This window comes from Pongo abelii, chromosome 9 (genome assembly GCF_028885655.2).
Source record: "Pongo abelii isolate AG06213 chromosome 9, NHGRI_mPonAbe1-v2.0_pri, whole genome shotgun sequence".
Taxonomy (NCBI): domain Eukaryota; kingdom Metazoa; phylum Chordata; class Mammalia; order Primates; family Hominidae; genus Pongo; species Pongo abelii.
Genome location: NC_071994.2, coordinates 114,395,772 through 114,414,182, shown reverse-complemented (window position 1 = coordinate 114,414,182; position 18,411 = coordinate 114,395,772). Strand labels below are relative to the sequence as shown.

At 40.6% G+C, this 18,411-nt stretch overlaps 1 protein-coding gene and 1 long non-coding RNA gene across 4 annotated transcripts in view; one reads left to right on the top strand and one right to left on the bottom strand.

Annotated features, from left to right (window-relative positions):
* The window catches only part of POU2AF2 (POU class 2 homeobox associating factor 2), a 30,617-nt gene extending 17,860 nt beyond the window's left edge, over positions 1-12,757 (bottom strand). Inside the window, exon 1 of the mRNA XM_002822448.4 lies at positions 12,574-12,757. The gene's annotated coding sequence lies outside the window, so the exon portion shown is untranslated. The remainder of the gene's footprint in view (positions 1-12,573) is intronic.
* Positions 1-18,411, top strand: part of LOC129048766 (uncharacterized) — a 79,681-nt gene that overhangs the window by 3,840 nt on the left and 57,430 nt on the right. Inside the window, exon 3 of one of the 3 annotated variants that reach the window (XR_008511367.1) lies at positions 15,435-16,739. The exons of the other annotated variants lie outside the window; for them this stretch is intronic. This is a non-coding gene — a long non-coding RNA (uncharacterized LOC129048766). Of the gene's footprint in view, positions 1-15,434; positions 16,740-18,411 lie in introns of those variants that run through there. 3 annotated transcript variants of the gene reach the window in all.

Here is an 18,411-nt window from a genome sequence, read left to right as displayed (position 1 = left end):
AATAACCAAGAAAACACACATTGGGCCACTTGATGCCCATTTGCTGTGCCCAGGGAAACACAACAATCTTACTAAAATCTAAACATGTTGTAGGATGAGTTCAGGTTATGAGTTGAAGAGGTGAAAAATAATTTCTACGGTAAATTTTAAGAAATCAGAGAAGACCGTGAGTATTTCCTATAATTGCAGTAGTGCCAACTGTTTGGCACTCATGCCTGCAGAGCTCGGGATGCCTCGGTCCAAAGCTTACCCTTTTTCCAACCGCAGATTCAATATACTATCCACATGTTATGTTCTCAGATGTGACAATATGCTGATGGTTGCAGAGGCTGTGATTTCTTCCTTGGATTTATGTATGACAAACTCCTTAATTTAAAGGCCTGTGTACCAGTTTTTGCTCTTACTTGTATTTGACTTCTTCTTTTGGCATTTTCATTGTTGTTTAGCACCACCATTAGAATGCCAAAGAGCAGTAGTATGGTATTAGATTTCTACATTAGTAAAGGGTTCTATCTGTTTCTAGCATGGACTACTAAAAATTGGCTTAGTATCTAGGAAATGAGAGCATTGGTGGTCTTCCTCTCCCCCTGTTTTGTCATATTTCATAAGAAGGTAAAGCCTTAAGGAAAGTATTCTCCCCTTTACTTATCAGCTGTTATATTTATTGAGAATGTAAGTAAGGCTCCATAGTGTGTACAACTCTGAGAGAATTCCAGACACCACGGGGGCTAGGAGAGCATTGAAGGGGTGGATAACCAGAGACAGCAGGTCAATTAAGCTGGTAAACTCTATGTTTCACTGGGCTCAGGAGTCTCTTCCAGCCCTCAAAAGGGGGCTGATATTGTCTCTGCCTTCTAAAGTGGAAGAAGTGGCATTCTGCATCCAGTCCCATGAGTGAGCCATGGATGGAACCCTCTCAAATAACTTGGCGATATTCAGAAACGAAATCCAAAGACATGCCAGGGGAGTAAGCTTCAGGTAAGAAGAAAAGCTCAGAGAGAAATGGGTCACGTGAGTAGGCCCCAGAGGTCTCTAGAGAACAGAAAAGAGGCTTCTTGCAAGGTCAGGATGGCACACTCTGACTCCGATTCAGGAAGCAATTTCCTCTCATACAGAGAGGGCCAGGTGCCACATAGAGCCCCATGAGGCCAGGTGGTCCAGGAGTGGTGAAGAATGACTAAGAGGGACTCTATACAGTGTTCTCCATATACTCCCCCCGCTGGCTGCAGCTGTTTCTGGGACAGAAAGCAGGTTCTGGGGTAGAACTGGAGATAAACTCTATAAGGAAATTGAAAACTTCTTGGGTCTAGTGTCTTTTAAGATGTCTGAGTATCATAGGAAAGGAAAGTCCTGGTACTGGTTTGGGCTGGCTTGGCATCATCTTTTGAACAGTCTACAGGAACACTGTGGGGCTGATTGGGGAGACAAATGTGTTCCCGAGATGGAGCAAAAGTCATAATTGGGGCCACCCATCACACACAAAATCTGGAGGGTGACATGAGAGCTGAGCAGGAGGGCCTGAAGCAGAGTGACCACTCCAAAGCTCACCCATCCTTGGGCTGGAATCATAATGTAAGAGGGCAATAGGGTGGGTGAAGTGAAGACCTGGAGTCTCACAAACCTAGTTCCAAATCTGAGCCTCACTACTTTCTACCTGATTCTTGTTTTTCTGATCTGAAAAATAGATATGGGTACCACCCTCTGAAAGCTGTCGTGCTTGTGTTGATAAATGAAATATATTTTAAAACAGATAAATGAAATTATTTGTAAAGTTCTTATTTCAGAGCCCAGTGGTAAGTGATAGTTATTGTTATTATTCATTATTATTTATGCTAGAGAGAACTGAACAGGTGGGAAGGGGACTCAGGTCTAAACGTCAAGTCAGTTGTATCCCCATGCCCATCTTTGACCCAATATTAACGTTAGCACCAGAACTTTTGGAGGCTACATAATCATTTTTCTGCTTTATGTGTTTTTTCTATTCCCTGTATTCCTGGCTAACTCAGATTGCAAAACTCTAGTTGAACTAGAGAAAAGGGAATTTATCTTTTTCAGATTACAGAGGGGGTTCAGCTTGGCCTTGGATGTTGGGGGTAGGGGTGCCAGTGGGTGGGACACGTTCTGAGGTCTGGGAAAATCTACTGAGTCAGGAGGAGAAACAGCTGCACCCAGCGGGGGAAACACACGGAGAACACTGAATACTGACCCTCTCCCATCTGCACCACTCAGAAGATTTTTTAAATTCAGGAAATGCAGGCTTCAGAAAGTCACATCCCTTGTTAGGTCAGCAAATTGGTGGCAAATCCTGATCAAAATATTCAGACTTTTATTTCGTTCTTCTTGTCATTTGAAGCTTTTTTTTTTTTTTTTAAATTGGCAGTTCATGATGGATAAGTAAATTATAGTTCTGTTATCCTAAACTGATTGAGTTTTTGGATATTTAGTACTACAGAATGGGAGCAGTTGAAATTATCTTAATGAAATGCACCAGGCTGGAGTTTCAACTCTAGCCATCTCAACTGGAATAATGGAGGACAGTGGTATAGCTCAGTCAGCATGTGGGTAACTACAGCTTCCACTGTTTTTTTTTTTTAATTTATTCCTAGGAATAAAGTTTTCAAACCTACAAAAGTTACCCAGTAGCCTTTCTAATGGTTTCACTTATGTATATTATATTGAAATTAATAGTAGTGATGACAGGAAGATCTAACTGTCAAGCCTGCTATCCAGAGCGCCCTATAATCCAATGCCTATCTACCTTAGTGTGGCACAGCTTTGCTGAGACATTTATCAAGTACCGCTATGTACCAGATACTGTAAAAACCATAAAAGCTGCCATTTGCTGAGCATTTACAGCATGCCATATGCTATACCAGGTGCTTTGTAGACATTATCAAATTTCACTTTCACAACACCTTCCATGGTAGCTATCACCGTTCCCATTTACATAGGAGGAAACTGAGGCCCAGAGAAGTGAGATCAATTTCACACACAAGAGTCAGAACCTCGGTCTGTCTGACTCTGATATTCAGGCGCTTAACCACTTTACCACACTGTTATTCTTCCTGGGCTGGAGGCTCCGAAAGGAACAAACAGAAATAGCAAGATGTTAGCCAGCTGAGGGACAGATTTAAGAAAACAAAAAGTGACAGTGCAATGTAAGAATATTTTAGCAGAAAAATATGCTGGAGGCTTTGGGAGCAGAGGGGAGTGTCTGGGAGACCTCAACAGGCAAGATGAGAACTGAATTTTGAAGGATTGTGCAGGCCTCCCAACCTTCTCTTTCACTTCTCTATGCTGCAGACAAAATTGGTTCATCCGCTGCACGTCACAGGGAATTGCTTCTTTCCCCTGTGGCTTTGCCCCTTCCGTGTGTTCTGCTTGGATTCTACTCCTGCTCACTGCTCACCTGGGTCATCTTCTTCCTTCAAAGCTTAGCTCGTGGCACACTTTCCTCCAAGAAGTCTTTTTCTCTTTCCTTCCCTCCCTTCCTTTCTTCCTTCCTTCCTTCTTTCCTCCCCCTCTCTCTCCCTCCCTCTTTCTTTCTTTTCTTCTTTCTTTTTTTCTTTCTTTCTTTCTTTCTCTTTCTTTCTTTCTTTCTTTCCTTTCTTTCCTTTCCTTTCCTTTCCTTTTCCTTCCTTCTCTTTTCTTTTCCTTCCTTCCTTCTTTCCTTCCTTCCTTGTCTCTTTTCTTTTCCTTTCTTCCTTCCTTCATCTCCTTCCTTCCTTCCTTTCTCTCTCTCTTCCCTCCCTCCCTCCTTTCTTTCTCTTTCTTTCTTTCTTTCTTCTTCTTCCTCTTCTTTCTTTCTTTCCTTCTTTCTTTCTCTGTCTTTCTCTCTCCTTCCTTCCTCCCTCCCTCCCTCTTTCTTTCTTTCTTTCTTTCTTTCCTTCCTTCCTTCCTTTCTTTCTTTCTTTCTCTTTCTTTCTTTTCTTTCTTTCTTTCTTTCTCTTTCTTTCTTTCTTTATTTCTTTTCTTTCCTTTCCTTTTCCTTCCTTCTCTTTTCTTTTCCTTCCTTCCTTCCTTCCTTCCTTGTCTCTTTTCTTTTCCTTCCTTCCTTCCTTCATCTCCTTCCTTCCTTCCTTTCTCTCTCTCTTCCCTCCCTCCCTCCTTTCTTTCTCTTTCTTTCTTTCTTTCTTTCTTCTTCTTCTTCCTCTTCTTTGTTTCTTTCCTTCTTTCTTTCTTTCTCTGTCTTTCTCTCTCCTTCCTTCCTCTCTCTCTCTCTCTCTCTCTCTCACCCAGTCTGGAGTGCAGTGGTGCAATCTTCCCTCACTGCAACCTCTGCCTCCCAGGTTCAAGCGATTCTTGTGCCTCAGCCTCCTGAGTATCTGGGATTACAGGTGCACACCACCATGCCCGCCTAATTTTTGTATTTTTAGTAGAGATGGGGTTTCACCACGTTGGCCAGGCTGGTGTCAAACTCCTGTCCTCAAGTGATCTGCCCACCTCGGCCTCCCAAAGTGCTGGGATTACAGATGTGAGCCACTGTACCCGGCCCAAGAAGTCTTCTTCTACCTACCTGCTTCATGCTTTGCTCTCCCTCCTCTGAACCTCCCTGATGTTTACTGATGGTCACACTCAACTCTTTTGGCAGTTGGAGCAAAGCCATCTTTTTATTTTTAATCACTTATAATTTCTTACCCCACAACTGAGCAGTACATTTCTTAAGGGCAATGAATTTCTTATATTGTTTTGAATTCTAACAAGCATCACTCCTCACATGCAGTTGTGTGTTTAATAGCAATGGCATTGATTGAGCACCTACCATGTGCCAAGCCCTTGGCAAATATTAAATGTAATCCTTATGATAACCTTGCAAGGCTGATGTTATTATCTTCCTTTAGTAGCAAGGTTAAGTAACTTTACTGTTACCACACAGTTGGCAAATGGCAGAGCTGGGATTTGAATTCAGGTCATCTGGATCCAGAGCCCAAACTCTTTGCTATGCTGTGTTTTCTATGTCTTAGAATATGAACTTCAGGCTGGGCACAGTGGCTCACGCCTGTAATCCCAGCACTTTGGGAGGCCGAGGTGGGCAGATCACGAGGTCACGAGTTCGAGACCAGCCTGGCCAATATGGTGAAACCCTGTCTCTACTAAAAATACAAAAATTAGCTGGGCATGGTGGCGCTCGCCTGTATTCCCAGCTACTCAGGAGGCTGAGGCAGAAGAATCACTTGAACCCAGGAGGTGGAGGTTGCAGTGAGCAAAGGTCATGCCACTGCACTCCAGCCTGGATGACAGAGTGAGACTCCGTCTCAAAAAAAAAAAAAAAAAAAAAAAAAAGAACTTCAGTAAACCTGAGTGCTGTAGGTTTCCAGACAACAGAGTAATCTGAAACATCAGCTCAATGGTGCTTCAGATTGGGTAAGAGCTAGTTGTCTGAGACTCAGGTCTATTTTAAATCCTCAACAATGAGATTAGGATTTAAATATTTAAAGAAATGGAAATATTTGAAGTATGAATAATGAAAATAACAAAGATAAATAAATGGAATAAACATTAAAAAATTTAAGTTTTAAAAGTGAATACTGAGATGTAGCTCAGAAGCTACAAAGTAGCTGATATGTAGGATGAACAAGTCTAGACATACAGCGTACAACATGAGGGCTATAGTTAATAAAGTTGAATTGTGTTAGGGATTTTTGTTAAATAAGTAGATTTTAGCAGCTTTTGCCACAAAAAGTAACTAAGTATCAGTAAGTAATAATGATTCGAAAAGAAAACACTTGAGGTTGGAATGAAAAAAACAGACCACTTGGAATAGTTAAATTTTGGTCTGTACTTGTACAGTATATATAAATCAAGGCTGATGAGATAGGGGATGTATTAATTTGCTTCACTATAGTGGCAATTTTACTATATATATGTATCCCATAAGGTCATGTTGCAAACATCAGTTATACACAGTAAAATTTATCTGAAAAAAATAAACACAGAAACTAGAGAAATCTTAGACACATGGCCCAACTCTGCTTTTATGGACAGGGACACTGAGGCTCAGAGAAGAGAAGGGAATTACCCAAGACCATTTGCAGCCAGAAGGAGGGGTTCAAACAGACGAAAGAAGGAGCAGCTTCTCTTTTGGTGGAGGAGAGATGTGTTACCCAAAGTTTCAGGGTAATCAAAGAAACTTTGAGATGATAGAATATACAGCTTCCAATTGCATGTATTTTTTCCTCCTAATACTTCACAAGAAATCCAAATGCAAATCACAGATCTAGACGTCACGATGTTTACACTTGTGGTAACTGAATTGTGCACATGATTGGTATAGCAAAGCAGCAGCTGAATGTGTAACTAAACAAACGTCCAACTAGGAGTCCTGCTGGAAGGACAGGCGGTTTTAGGGACTAAGATAGACAATGCACATCTGTTCTACAGTTAAAGTCTGCCCAACTTTATGGCAATTGCTCTGTCATAAACACACCAAATGGTGCCTATTCACCTTCTGTTCCCCCCAAATTTCCCATCAAATATGTACTATTGTCATACTTCTATCCATTGCTTGTAATATTAACCCTCCAAAATAATTAGGAAAGATTATTAGCCGAGAAACCCAGCTGACAATATTGCCTTATCCTGTATGCCCTTGATGTAGAGATTTTAGCAGAGAAATAATTTAAATGTAAGAATTTAGGATAATGTACAGAAAGAAAATAACTGTAAGTAATACTGATTTGAAAAGCAAACACTTGAGATTGGCATGCAAGAATCACGCTGTGTGGAAATAGTTCACTTTTGGTTTCTATATGTAGAGCACGTAAAAATCAAGGCTGTTATTATCTAAATATATTTCTCACTTGGGATATTTCTCTTTAACATTTTACTCAATTCAGACCTTCTAAAAACAGAGCCAGAAATCTTCATTTATTTTTCCTTAGGTTTATGTAGGATATTAACTTGAAGGAATTTTCATGTCTATTTTCTTACCGTTCCTGGCTATAGCATTTTGATGAATGAGCCGAGCAAGAGAGCTGTTACTTTGTCCATAAATCAACAAAATAAATTGAACATCAAACCCTGATTCCTAGGCTCAATCTTAGCCTCCCCTACACTACACGACACTTCCCCATCTCCCCAACAGTTTCAATTCCAAGCTGATTTCCTTTTCCTACACAGCAAGTTTTACATTTTTCCCCCTCATGTCAGCTGATGCATATTCAACAATTTAAAATAAATCCATAAGATAGCTTAAGAAAAACTTGATTAAAAGGAACAATGGTCTGAAAATCACTCACCAACTTTCAAAACAAAAGTGAAAAATTGTGACTATTAGGCTTATTGCTTTTTTTCCCTACATATAATAAAGAGGTTATTGAATTTTATGATGTTATTTGAAAATAATTCGATGTTTAGCTTTTATAGAACTCAATTGAAATGGTGTAGTTGAAAAAAATGCAGCAATCAGAACTTAATTGTGTGTGTGTGTGTGTGTGTGTGTGTGTGTATTTGGTACTAGATGGTGGTGAATGGCTCACATTTATATATCTTGGTAGAAGATCCAGTAGTATGGTAAAGAATAACAGAAAAATTCGAGAAAGAAAAAAGAAAAGCCATTATTTAAAAATAGACATACATAGCAATATTTGTGAAACCACAGAACTGTAGCTAAAATGTATGGAAGTGGTTTTAATTTCTAGTCTTTGGTAAAAGTCTCTTTTGATGCAAGGGATATTTTTTCTTGTTCTTACTGCAAAGATGTGAAAATTATTTCATGGTATCAAAAACAGATGTTCATGAGGGAAGCTGCGGTAAAGATGGATCAACAGAGTCTTGTGTAAATTTATCAGTGTCGTCACAAATAAAAGAGCAGCAATTTGGGCATCCAATAGATACTTCCTGAAGTACGCCTATCCGGGGGGGGACATAGTTTTCAGAATATGCAGAATATGTGAGTATTAGTTTTCTAGGACTGCTGTAACAAATTATCACAAACAGGGTGGGTTAAAACTAGCATCATTGATTCTCTCATAATTCTGGAGGCCAGAAGTCCAAAATCAAGGTGTTGGCAGGGCTGTGTGCCCTCCAGACTCTAGGGGGGGAATTTGCCTTTGCTTTTTCAAGCTTCTGGTGGCTGCTGGTAGATATTCCTCGACTGTGGCCTCATCACTCCAGTCTCTGCTTAAGTGGTCACATTGCCTCCTCCTCTTTTGTGTATCTTCTCCCTGGTGTGTGTGTTTCTCTCTCAAAACTACCCCTTGTGAGGGAGGATACTTGTGGATACATGAGATTATACTGAGAACTCACCTAAATAATGCCAGGTAAGGGCCTTTTCTAAAGATACTTCACTTAACCACAAATTCTGCCATATAAAGCAGAACTCACTGGTCCCAGGGATTTGACATGGGATCTTTGGGGCTTCATTTTTTTTAACCTATCATAATGTGCTTATGGTAAACCACATGGTAGGGCCTCTGACTGGTCATTACTCATGCTGTCAGGTGCAAATTTTGAGCATGTCTAATGAATGACTTCTCTAACTGAACTTACTTGAGATATGAGAATCATTGTGTCCCAGTGCATTGGTATGAAAAAGGGGAGGTGGTCTCAGTATGAGCCATCGAATCAGAGCCCCACAGTGTCTCCCGTAACATGATGGTCCATGATGCTTTCTTATTGGGTTGCATTTGCAACAGGGACAGAAATAGGTCCTCAAGAGTCAATGACTAATGCATATGATATCCTTGAGATTTACAGATATTCTAGAGTAGTGGTTGAGAGGATGAAACACCAGTAGGTGGACAGTAAGGGCAATTCATGCAAATGTCTAAAGTCCAAATAACCACATTTTGGGACTTTATGCATTTAATTATCTGAATTTAAAAGTCAGTGAAGTTAGGATGAGCGTAAGATAGCAGTGCTGAGATGCTGGGTAGTATGATGGGGACATGAAGTTAAGGATGAGTTCATATCATCTATGCACTTGATGCCTGAGAATAAATACCATGGTTAGAACCGGTGCATACTGTTTTTGTTCTAGAAGTTATCTCTACCTGGTACATTTTCTTTTTAAAAAACCCCTTTGTTTGCATGTATCAGAGATTATTCTGTTCTAGTCCCCATTGGCCATTCCCTTTAAATATGGAATGTGGGCTGGGCACGGTGGCTCATGCCTGTAATCCCAGCACTTTGGGAGGCCAAGGTGGGTGGATTACCTGAGGTCAAGAGTTCAAGACCAGCCTGGCCAACATGGTGAAACCCCGTCTTTACTAAAAATACAAAAATTAGCCGGGCATGGTGGCACACACCTGTAATCCAAGCTAATTGGGAAGCTGAGGCAGGAGAATGGCTTGAGCCTGGGAGGCAGAGGTTGCAGTGAGCCAAGATTGTGCCACTGCACTCCAGCCTGGCTGACAGAGCAGGATTCTGTCTCAGACAAAAAAAAAAAAAAAAAGGAATGTGGAATTGGAGTCATCTGCTACTTGTAAACTGTGCAGCTTTGAAACAATTACTTCCCTTCTCTTACTCTCAATGCACTCATCTGTAAACTGGGAAACTGTGTAAATATCAATCTCAGGGTTAGTGTGTCTATCAAATGAAACAACACATGAGAAAGTGCACTTTAAACTGTCCTTACATAAATGTTATTATAGTCTTCATATTACATGACTATGCTGCCTGGTCTTTTGTCTTCAGCATTCCGTCTAGGGCTTGGTTGCTAAGTTCTTGTATTTTTTCAAATGTGTAAGTATTTTTTCTTTCCTCCAGGTTATTTGGTGTTCAACGGCACAAACTATATATTATATATGTATCTTGTATCCACTTTCTCCGTAAGAGACCCAGTGTCACTGGGTCAATAGCAAGAGCTCAGCAAGTTCTTATCTGAAGAGAGATAAAAACCTTGGCTGTGACATGTGAGGCTTAGACACTTGCTCTTTGCTCTATGGCAAAGTTCTCAATGATGTGCAAAGGCACCATCCAAGGAGTTTGTGAAAAAATGACACAATGACAATGCCTTGGCTCCAACCCAATAATAGTAGACATGGGACAGGTCCAGGGATCTGTATTTTAAAATGAGATAAAATAATATGGCTTATTATTAATTATGTCTAGATTGTCTCATTTTATAAAAAGTAAAAACTCGCCAAAAAATAAAGAAAGGAAACAAAATCCGTGACTTGATAGTCACAGATCTTGAGCAAGAAGTCATATTAGGTAAATTTTAAAGAAAAAAGTATGTCCACCATTTGGATATATGCCTTCATGCCCTTTAATGTAACTTTTCTTTTTCTATAACTCTGGTATAGTGCCTTATCATTTGTATATAGGCATTGATAATGATACAAAGTGTGAATTACACACTCATTCACCCTGGGCAGACACCATGTTTATTCGCTGACGATAGATATTACCCTTACGTGCAACTCTTGTCTTTCCAATTGATAGTTTGCCTGAAACTTTCACCAACATTCATAATTTAGTTGCTGTCTCATGTTAGTTGCAGTTACTGTGGTCAAGCAATCCACCTGACTTCCACTTGAAGCTGCGGTTCATTTTAGGTATATTCTGAATTCCTTCTCTCTCTCTCTCAAGAGACTAGATTTGGATTGATATTTTATTTTTATTATTATTACTGTTTTTTGAGACAGAGTCTCACTGTGTTGCCCAGGCTGGAGTGCAGTGTCACGAACTCAGCTCACTGCAACCTCTGCCTCCCTGGTTCAAATGATCCTCCCACTTCAGCCTCCTGAGTAGCTGACATTACAGGCGTGAGCCACTACACCCGGCTAATTTCTGTATTTTTAGTAGAAATGGGGTTTCACCATGTTGGCCAGGCTGTTCTGGAACTTCTGGCCTCAAGTGATCTGCCTGCCTCAATCTCCCAAAGTGCTGGGATTACAGGCATGAGATACCGTGCCCTGCTGTATTGATATTTTTATCACATATCCCAGGTGATTCTGAGCAGGCACTGTGAGAAGCACTGAACTAGGAGCAGACAAGGAGCCGATTATTCAGATTTCTCTGTAGCAGATAAGCTCCATTTGTTTAACTAGAAGAGAGGTGGTGGCTTAAAAGAAAGGATAACGGCCGGGTGCGGTGGGTCATGCCTGTAATCCCAGCACTCTGAGAGGCCGAGGCAGGTGGATCACGAGGTCAGGAGTTTGATACCAGCCTGGCCAACATAGTGAAACCCCTTCTCTACTAAAAATACAAAAAAACAAAATTAGTGGGGCGTGGTGGCAGGTGCCTGTAATCCCAGCTACTTGGGAGGCTGAGACAGGAGAATCGCTTGAATAGCTTGAACCTGGGAGGCGGCAGTTGCAGTGAGCCGAGATCGTGCCACTGCACACCAGCCTGGGCAACAGTGCGAGACTCCATCTCAAAAAAAAAAAAAAAAAGATAACATAAAATATGCAATTAAAGGTGTTCTTGGATGGGAGGAAATTGAACGTTTATTTGAAATATGTCTCAGGAGTTTGATTTTGGAGCAGAGTTGAACATGGTGCCAACATTCTCAGCATACATGCTGGAAGAACCAGTACCTGCTGTGTATCCTGCACTAAGTACTGGACATGCTTGTCTCATTTATTTCTGGTCATCTGCTGTCATGCCCTGCACCCAGCAGGTGCCAACAGATGCCTGACATTCATGTGATTATATTTTACTTGATAGAATAGGTGTTTATATGTTGATCTTGGTAACCAAATGATATTGCCATTCTAGAATCATTTCTGGAGATCTGGTGCAACTACTTAAACATTTGGGGTGTACAGTAGAACTATTTATAAAGACATGGATGGCAGATAAAGATTTTATACTCAGAACGTCTCCTATTAGGATTTTAAAATCTGATTTTGCATGTTACAGAGAAGATTTTTTTTTAAGTGATCTCTGTTGGGTTTAGAGTAACAATTATGTGGATGAAGGTGAGTATTATTCCCACCAACCAAGCTCTTGGTAATCCATGGCTTGGAGAAATGAAAAAGTCAGGACACACTATCTTTTAATTGCCATGAACCACAGTAGCCAGACAGTAAGATCACAGAGCTCCTGGTGCGCCTGCTGGCTGCTAACAGACGTGCCATGATTAGAGATATTTATAGCTGGAAGGGACCCCGGAGGTCATTTTGCCTAACTCACTTCATATTGGGTCCAGAAGAGTAAAGTGACTTTCCCAGGGCCACGTGACTGGTTCCCAGCAAGGGCCAGGGCCCCTCTCTACTGGTGTTCCTCCACTCCACCAGGCTTCTCAGTCAGGAGGAGCACCAGCATTTATTGACTGTGATTTATGTGACATCCAGTTATGAGGGAATAGGAATTCTGTTTCCAAGGACATATAGTCAATAGCAGATGAACAAAGACATGAAAACTCTTTCAAAAAGGGCATGAAAACCAGCATTAAACAGACTAGGATGAGACTGAAGTAGAGGGAGTGTAAGTTAAGGTGTAAATGCTGGCACCACTAAGTGAGAGAAAGATTGTCTGTCACAGAGTAATTCTATACCGCGTGCCAGTTAAAGGAAGGCTTTGTTTTGAGAATATCAGACCCAGGAAGTGGGGGATTGGTGTGTGGATAAAGGAAGAGGAGAGAGAACCTGCCAGCACCTCAGAATATATTAAATTGGGACTTACATTAAGTCTTGAGTTACTTGTCTGCCGGGATCGTTTTTCTGCCAGGAGATCTTTGACTGTATGCTTCACTCTCACGCCTTGATACACTCGTTTGCTGTAGTCTCCTGGGACTTAAGCAAATGGAGTAGTCACAACAAATGTGGATGGAATCATTAGGTTAACCTCCCAAAGGACATATTTGGGGGCTGATCATTGTGATGTCATTTTCTTGATAGAATGATAGAATTCCTGGATTTGAAGTGGCTTTGATAGAGTAGCTTCAATAGAGCCCTGTCTCCTGATCTTTGATAGAGACTCATCTAAGCTCTACTAAGTGACAGAAACACTGTTCCATCATCTACACAACAGCTCTTCAAAGTCCCTTCCTTGTACTCTGACTTCTCAATATTTACTCTGGCAAGGTTTACAAATTATGCTTTAATCACAAGACCAGGGATTGGATGCAACTTGAAATGATGTTTCTAAATACATGAGGTAGAAGTTAGATTTGTATGATTCAGGTTACAGCATAACAGTATTCCTGCCCTATTATACCTGATGGGAGTGAGCAGGTCAACAGGAGTTTTAAGAAGATTATGTTCCTAAGAAGAAAGTTGTTTATTATTGGTTTACTGGACTAAATAAATGTTTTGTTTTCGAAAATCGGTGATTCAACATGAGGAGTTACTGCTTCGAAATAAGGCCGAGGATAAATAAGGAATCATTCATTCATTTAACAAATATTTATTGAACACTTACTATATTCACTTACTGAACATGTTGTAGTGCTTGGTAATTTACATGTATTGCTTCATTTGATCTGTTTTGCAGATGAGGAAACTGAGATCTGGGACTAAATTATTTGCAAGGTCTCACAGCTGCTAATAAGCAATAGAGCTGGAATCCAGACTTAGGTCAGTTTGTAGTATCAACAACCAGAAAAATATGCTGTTTTCACCATGAGGGAATTACAGAGAGATAACAGACTATAAAGAAAAACGTTTCCCCAAGGTTCTAAAATTGACGGCATTGCTTCTAGGGATAGTGAGAACCTTATTACTGAGGATGGTGAAGAAATAATAAGAGAATCTTTTGTTTGGCCTATTCTAGAAAGCATTTATACACCGTATTAGTGGTTCCACTAGAGGAATTCTAAGATGTTTTCTAACTCTATAATTGTTATAATTGTTGTTCTGTAGTAGGTTAGACAACTTCCATTTAATTAAAATTAAATACATTATAGTTGAGGTGTTGCTGGCTTACCAGCAAATTCAGCTGGTACAGAATTCAGCATCAGTGTGTATGGCAGAATATAAAAACAAATGTATGTATGGGGCACATAACCAAAATTATTCTCTAATCTGGTTGAATTTGTAGATAGTCTAGAATATATTTGATTTGTGAGTCAAATTGGATTGTAAAAAGAATGAAAGGAAGGAAGAAAGGAAGAAATTAAAGCTACAACCAGAGGTAGTATGGTGCATTGGAGAAAAGAGGTTGCTGGTAATCACAGTTACACATTAGTCACTGGCTTGGAACAATAATAATCTCTCAGTTCCATTTTCCTCATGTGTAAAATGGGTATAATCACCTCTTTTTAGCTGTCTTCAGAGGATTAGAAGGCAAAAATAGGATATACATGTGAAAATTCCTTGAAAACTAACAAGCTTCATACAAAACACCGATACAAAATGAAGAAGAAAAACAAATCCAGGTTCCAAGACAATGTATTGTTTAATTCAAGTAAAGCCACATGCAGCCTTATTTCACCAAAACAAAGTTATTTGAATCATCATTGGTGTCTAATTTTGACAGGATTTGGTCTATATATGCTACAATTAAAGAAGCTTGAAATACTTCTTTGAAATCAGCCTCAAATTTAAAGCTTACTGACGTTATGATTGTTCCAAAGGAATCTAAATGTTGCTTCTAGAATTGTGTGTGATGCTCTACTTTTGGAAAAGCCTAAGGCCACATTGATTTATTGATTATTGATTGAGTGTTTTCTGTGTGTCAGAACTGGGGATACAAAAGAACATGGCTATCTAGTGGGGAGAGAAATACTTTAAAATAAAATAATTGTGATGCAAACGTGCTAAGTGCAAGAACAGAAATATACCTAGGATAGTCAGAGAAACGCAGAACGCATCACTTCCTTGTAGCAGGGAGACAGACTCAGGGAAGTCAAGGTGATACATGAGTTGGGGCTTAAAGCAAGGTAGGGTGTGTGTGGTGATGGCAAAATAGGTAAGAAGACAGCACAGGCAAAGTCCTGGAGGCAAGGACAGAAAGAGGAAGTGGCAGAAAGTGAGGCTGGGGAAATGAGTAGGGGTCAATCATGATGTTTCTGGTACAGGGAAGAGTTTGGAATGCATCCTGTAGGCAATACGCCATTGGAGGCTTTTAAGATAGAGAGTGATGTTGGTTTGATTTGCATTTTAGATAGACTTTTCTGGCAGCTGAGAAGAAGGTGGTTTTGAGAATCACAAAGCTGCGGGAAGATCAGTCAGGAGGGTTCTAGAATAATCCAGGCAAGAGCTGATGGAGTCTGGGTAGTGGTGGATGCGAGGGCAAGGATAAGACAGGTTTGAACATTATTTAAACATGAGAGAGAAGAAGATTCAAGGGTGAATCTCAAGTTTCCACCATGGAATTGCTCTCAGTACACAAGTTTCAGAACCATCGTGATGTGGATGGTAATGAAACCAAGAAAGAGGATGAAATCCCTTGGGGGAGTGATTGAAAGATAAAGTCACATGGTGGCATGCATAGAAAAGAATAATGAGCACCTGGCATACTGGGGTAAACAGATCAGCCTACTTCCAAGAGCTGAGAGGATCAGTATCTTTGGAATGCCTATAACACTGATTTCTGACACACAGGTTTGGAAGCTGTGGACTAAATGATTAAAGATGGAAGCCTGGGGAACAGTGACATTTGAATGGTTGTCAGAGGAGGAGAGGAGAACCCTATGAAGAAGATATGGGAAGACTAATTGGAGAAGAAACAGGAAAAACCAGGGGAATAAAGCATCCTAGAATTCTGGGGAAGAGATTTCAAGAAAGAAATTAAAAGAAATCAGAGGCAACAGAGTAGTTCAGGAAGATAAGGACAGAAAAACATCTCTTGCTTTCAATTCAGTGGTTGGTATTGAGCTTACCAAGAATAACTCAGAAGTGTGGGGTGGCTGGAAGCCAGACAATAATGTCAATGGAGGAGGTAGACACAGGAAGGGGAGATTATTTCTTCTTGAAGTTTGAATGAGAAAGGGAAACAAGAGATTGAGTGATAATTAGAGAGAATTATGGTGTCAAGGAGAGGTTTGCTTATGTTCTTATATCTATTTATGCATTATGAGTGGGAGAGAGTTGAAAATATTTGAACAGGACAGAGGGAAGACTAATGGCTTAGGAGAGAGGGACAGAATGATGGAAGGAGGTCTTGAAAAGGCAGAAAGAAATTAAGGTCAAGGGCACAAATTGACCCTCAACTTCTGAGACTGAAATACAGAAAGTCAGGGTGTGGGTGGGGTGGTGGTATGGCCAGTGACTATGACGGCTCTAGTGCACATCAAACAGGCTGGTGTAGGAGAGCAATTCAAAACCGGGCAGAACCAGGCAGGGTTCAAAGCCAGACAGACAAGTCAAAGAATATACATCGGTGATTCTCAAATGTGATCCCCAGACCAGCAGCATCAGCATTGGCTAGGAACTTGTTAGAAATGCAAATTCTCAGACCCTACTCCAAATGTACCGAATCAGAAACCCTAGGGTGGGGCTTAGCCTTCCAGGTGATTCTGATGCTCTCTGATGTTGGAGAACCACAGATATACATATGAATAAGGCCTTTAGAAGGTTCCTGTGGAGGTGGGGTGGTCAACTCTAATCTACACAGTCCTGGCTGAGCAAGAGGGGGAGTATCTGACTGACTGAGGTCGATGTGGACTTAGACAACTCTGGGAAGGAGGAGGGCCTGGGAGTTGAGGACTTCCAGGCTGGATCCTTTGTGTATTTGCAGACTGTCTCTGCTTTGCTTTTTAAAGTGCTTTTTAATTGATGATTTCAATCTGAATTAGCAATCTATACTTTGTGTGTATGCCAAGAAGCCTAGGGGAAATACACCTATTCTAAATAAGTTTAACGAATAACCACATGGTGATTAATAGAGCAATAAAGTTCATGAGATGGCAAATACCCAGATCAAAACTTCTGAAGTTTTGTCATAAAACAATCAGTCTTATGTACCAGTTGGCACCGACTTAGTGCAAAGCATGGGGCTATATGCCACAGGGGATGAAAAATAACTTTAGAACATATAGCAAATGTCCTCAAAGAGATCTTATTTTAGTGAGAGAAATCAGACATTCACGTATGAAAGAGCAGGGGATGGGGAAGAGTACACTTTGGATTGTTGATGAAAGTTTTGTGGGAAGGGATGGGACTTAGGCTGGATTGAGAAGCATGTGGACAGGTTAGGAGGAAGGAGAATGGCGTTGTAGAGAGCAGGCATCTGTGAGGAAGAACAAAGAGACAGGAAGCAGAAAAGACGTGTGCAGGGGTAAGGAATGAGTACAATTGGAGATACTAGATTTAAATGCCATATAGATGTAATCGAGTTTCAAATGGGTGTCTCCAGCCCAGACGTGGACTTCAGTTTTGGATATCCATCTATGCTTGGATGTCTAGTAGACATCTCAAACTCCACACATCCAAATATGAACTCTATTCTTCCTTTCCACATTTGTTTTATCTGAAACTTTTCCTTTCTCAGTTGATGGCAGCCCATCTTTGTAGTGACTGAGTCCCAAAGCTGTAGAGTTATTCTAGGCTCCTCTCTCTCATCTTTCACAGCCTATTCTTTAGCAATTCCTGATGGTGCTACCTACAAAATACATCCAGAGTCTGCTGACTTTTCTTTACTCTTCTGATAATATCCAGGCTCCATCCACTGCAATTTCTATAGTAATGTAGACTACTGCGGCAGCCTTCCAACTGTTTTTCCTGCTTCCACCTCCACCCTGCCCTGGTCTAGTTTCAACACAGTAGACAGGATGATCCTTTGAAAAAGCAAGTTCAATTGTGTCACTGATCTGCTCTAAACCCTACAGTGGTCCACCATGACACTCACAGGAAGAACCAAAGTCCTCATAATGGCTTTACGTGACCCTGTTCCCTGAAACAGGGTTTCATCTCCTAAGACTCATCTCCTTGCTTACTGTACCCTAGCGTTTCTGAAGTGCCCCAAGCATACTTCTGTCTTAAGACTTTCGCGCTGGCTGTCTCTACTGTCTGGAGTACCCTTTTCCCCATTATCCACATGGCTAAATGATTTTGTCTACTTCAAGTCTTGGCTCAAATGTCGTCCTCTCAAGGAGAACATATTTCAAGTTGCAGCCTCCCCAGAAAATACTCCTGATCCCCTTATTCTACTCTAGTTTTTCTGTCTGTGTAGCACTTGCTACTCTATTTTGTCCTATATTGTTTCCTTATGGAGTACATTTATTGTTTATTGTCTGTCTGCTTCTTGCTAGAATGTAAGCTCCATGAAGTGGGGGCTTTGCCTGTTTTTACTCATGCATGCATCCCAAGTGCTAGTGCCTGGAACACAGGAAGCTTTCAGTAAATATTTGTTGAAAACAATTTGTTTTTGGTTGAAAATAGTGGACATGTTAAAGGTCTTAAAAACTTGGCTGCAAAAATTTACAGTTTATGTTGTAAGGCATGGAAACCACTAAATTTTTTGGACAGAAGAGTATTATGGCTCTTACATTTTTTGGAAGTTCAGTCTGAGGATAGATTCTAGAATGGGCTGGGGATGAGGAAACCGAGAGGAGGGGAAATGGTAAAACAGAAGCTAGCC